The sequence below is a fragment of the Leuresthes tenuis genome, unplaced genomic scaffold (assembly GCF_036924035.1).
Source record: "Leuresthes tenuis unplaced genomic scaffold, fLeuTen1.0.hap1 SCAF_12, whole genome shotgun sequence".
Classification (NCBI taxonomy): domain Eukaryota; kingdom Metazoa; phylum Chordata; class Actinopteri; order Atheriniformes; family Atherinopsidae; genus Leuresthes; species Leuresthes tenuis.
Window position 1 is genome coordinate 9,616,185 of NW_027325366.1, and position 4,073 is coordinate 9,620,257.

Genomic DNA, 4,073 nt, shown 5'->3' on the forward strand with positions numbered 1-4,073 from the left:
AATGGGTACATATGAAGGACAAAGCAGTGTTAACTTAGTTTGCGTGAAGGAATTCATTTTATACATAAAATCCGAAATCGTGCAGAACTCATGAAAGTAAGCTTTTTCTCGGATTCCTGAAACTTTAGATTTGCTCTTTCTTTTACTGCAAAGTACAACGTTGTTTTTTTTGTTTAAATCTTTCTAGACATGGTAAATATGAACGACAAAGCAGTTTTAACATAGTTTGAGTGAAGGAATTCATTTTATAGATAAAATCCCAAGAGTCTGCAGAGAAAAGAGAGTGAATGCGAAGTAGACTTTAACACGGCTATGGGAGCGAGCCGAGTGTCGGCTAACCGGGAGAATTGCTTGAAAGAAACGCGACACCGAATGAGCGGTCTGAACAAAGCCTCAATACGGGATTCTCGTGGTGTTTTTGTTGCTGCCTTGTCTTTTGCATAGAGTAAAAGACAAGGCAGCCATCGAATAGGGCCCGGTTGTTCCTACTTGGTCAGCCGCGGAGCAAGGGGGGGGGGGCAAGCGTCTCAACCAAGCAAAGCTCACCATGGGGAAGGTGGCTATACCAACTAGCCTGATGCCCTGCTCCCGCAGTGACGGATAATCGTACTCTGGTTTCTCTTCATAACATACAAGTCTTTCGCCTTTTACTAAAAGGCGTGGCTGCCTTGTCTTTTGCACAGAGTAAAAGACAAGGCAGCCATCGAATAGATTGTTTCTACTTGGTCAGCCGAGGAGCAGGGGGGGGGGGGGCAAGCGTCTCAACCAAGCAAAGCTCACCAAGTAGGAACAATCGGGCCCTTTTCGATGGCTGCAACACCTGAAAGAGATATTGATGCGAGACCCGATCAAATGCTTTTTCAAAGTCTAAATTTAAGATGACAAGCCGGGTGTTTCTGTCTCTAGCGTAATCAGTGATGTCTCGAATCAGTACGAGGCTGTCGGTGAGTTGTCTCCCTGAGATGGCACAAGCTTGGTCTGGGTGAATTACCTCCTCTAAAACAGAGGACATCCGTGTCGCTAAAACCTTGCTAAAAAGTTTACAGTCAAAGTTTAAAAGTGTGATGGGCCTCCAATTCTTTAGGTCAGTCTTATCATTTTTTTTATAAAGTAGAGTCACTATTCCCACTCTAAAACTGTCAGGCAGTCGGTCGAGTTTTTCAAAATCTTTAAAAACATCTAAAATGTCTGATGATAAAAGGTCCCAATAGGTCAGATAGAATTCTGCAGGAAGCCCGTCTAAACCCGGAGCTCGACTTCTCTTAAAACCTGTTAGGCATTTTTTTAACTCTAAAGCAGTAAAATTCTGTGTCAAGTGTGCATTCTCTTTTACGGTTTTGTCAACGAATTTTAAGATTTCTGCCGATGTTTCCAAGTGCACTGGTTTCTCTTTGTACATGTTACTATAAAAGGTATGTACAGTTTCAATCATCTCTTGTGTGGATTTTGTTAAAAACCCATCTTCTCTTTTTAGATTTTGAATACACTCCTTTTTATTTATAACTTTCTTTCTTTTTCACCTTCCTCAATTTCCTGCTCCCTGCTTCTTACAAAAATTCCTTTACTCTTTATTTCTGCTAAAACTGACATTTCCTTTTTGACATCTTTGATTTCTTCTTTAAAGTCTATGCCACACTGATTTAGTTTAAAGTAGCGCTGTAAGCGTTTATGTAGTCCCATCATACATCTATTCTCTTTCCTTTTTTTATGTTTACCTTGCTGTTTAAAAAAAGTCTGGGTCATTTCCTTCACCATTTCCCACCATTGTGCATGTGTTTTGTAGAGGTCTTGAAGGGTCTGCCACTCTTTATAACATTCCCTGTACTGACTGACTATGATTTCATCCTCCAACAGGGAACAGTTGAGTTTCCACAGACCACTTCCTACCGTCACACCAGAAGGGGGTGAAAGGGTGCAGGAGAGCATAAGGTGGTCTGAAAAGAAAACAGGGGTTAATCTAACATCAGTGGGTGGGCAATCTCTAGTAAAGAAATAATCAATGCGAGAGGCTCTGGTGCCATCATGACTAAACCAGGTGAAGCCCTCCTCTCTGGGATGCATGGTTTTAAAACAGTCAGTAAGCTTAAAATCCCTGCATATGCCCTGAAGTAAAATCGAAGTCTTATCCACTTTAAAATCTACCCCTGCTCTTTTTCTATCTTTCCTGCTCAAGATACAGTTAAAATCCCCTCCTACAACTAAAGGTACTTGCCCTAGCATGTAAAGCTGTATATCTTCTAAAAGGTCATACCTTTCATTTTTTCCATTGAAACCATAAATATTTAAGAGGTTAAAGTCTTGCCCCATAAAATTCAAGTGTGCTAAAAGTGCCCGTCCGTCTCTCACCACTGTGCTACCTTTCACCAGAACATGCGGATTTTTAATTAGAATGGCCACACCATCATTTTTATTTTGATTTGAGCCACTCCATATCGATAAATGGGGCCACATTTCCTCCCATTGTCTATGTTTTTTTAAAAAAGGTAGTCCACATTCTTGTATTAAAAACACATCTGATTTTATGGAGTCTAAGAAGGATAAAATACTCTGGGCTCTTGTCTTTGATTTCACACTTCTCACATTTAGTGTTGAGAAGGTGAGAACCATTAAAAGCATAAAGGAAAGTAGGTATGTCATTTTCGTTTTTCTAAGTTATCAAAACAAATTACACACAGGTTATTTCTTGGGAAACTAGCTCTTCCTTCATTTCTTTAGGTGAAAAGTGAGTAGGGTGATCTATATGTCCTTTTCGGACTCTCGGTGTTGGCCTCTGACGCAATGTTGCATTTAACTTTGAGTCCCTGGGGGTTGATTGCAGAGCTGAAGTTAAAAAGGAGACCTCATTTGGTGAGTCGGAGGGGAAGACTCTAGGTTCTTCCACTGAAGAACTGTCTGACAGGGACCTAACCCTTCCCCTCTTCTCTGATACCACTGGGGAATCAGAGGCTCAGATGCCGTCCTCTTCGGCTGTTGACCTTCGGGGAGGTGAGTATCTTCACTAGACTCACCTGTCTGCTCTTCCTCCTCATTTAGCGTAGCTCCACCCTCTGCCTGTGAATTCTCACAGACTTCAACACTGAGTGGTGAGGCCTCTACAGGCCCCTCCCCTTTTTGCTCCTCACTTCCAATCCAAGCTTTTGGCGGGAAGTTTGAATTTATTGGGTCAACCTCTTCACTTTGTTCACCAACTGCCACCTTTGGTCCTTCTCTTTGTTGGCTTGACTGTGGCTTTACCGTCTTTAATTTGTTGGCAAAAGATTTAGGGCAATCTCTGAAGAGGTGATTTAATTCTCCACAGAGATTACATTTCCTGCCATTTGGACACTCTCCAAAAGTTTGCCCAATTTCTCTGCTCTTCCCACATAACACCTTGGTACAAGCCTCAACCAGGTGCCCATGCTCACCACACTTGCGGCAGAACTTGGGCTGCCCCTGGTAGTGGATGTAACCTCGGTTTTCAAGGTGGCCAGAGTGTCGCCCACCCGCTGCACTGAGCACTCTTCAGCCCTTTTAAATGGTATAACTTTGCACTCCCGCACGCTCCAGCAAGCACCATTCAAGCAACAACTTTGCACTCCAGCTTCGAACATCGGCACAGTCGCAACAAGTAAGGCGACTCTACTCAGAGAAGTCACTCTGCACAGTAAGAAGATTTCTTTTGCACAGACAGAAAGGGCTTCACCCGCAAAGGTAAAGCCTGCCAAAAATAGAAACAACTCATTAGTGCTGCTCTCCACAGAAATCTTTAGTAAAAGGCGAAAGACTTGTACGTTATGAAGAGAAACCAGAGTACGATTATCCGTCACTGCGGGAGCAGGGCATCAGGCTAGTTGGCATAGCCACCTTCCCCATGGTGAGCTTTGCTTGGTTGAGACGCTTGCTTCCCCCCCCCCCCCACCCCCCCCCCCCCCCCCCCTTGCTCCTCGGCTGACCAACTAGGAACAATCGGGCCCTATTCGATGGCTGCCTTGTCTTTTACTCTGTGCAAAAGACAAGTCAGCAACAAAAACACCACGAGAATCCCGTATTGAGGCTTTGTTCTGATCGCTCATTCGGTGTCGCGTTTCTTTCAA

At 43.5% G+C, this 4,073-nt stretch overlaps 1 non-coding gene across 1 annotated transcript; it reads right to left on the minus strand.

Annotated features, from left to right (window-relative positions):
* Window positions 1-3,679: 3,679 nt before the first annotated feature.
* Window positions 3,680-3,793, minus strand: LOC140265926 (U5 spliceosomal RNA). Its single transcript, XR_011906607.1, has one exon. It is a non-coding gene; the product is annotated as a U5 spliceosomal RNA (small nuclear RNA).
* Between the last annotated feature and the right edge of the window lie 280 nt (window positions 3,794-4,073).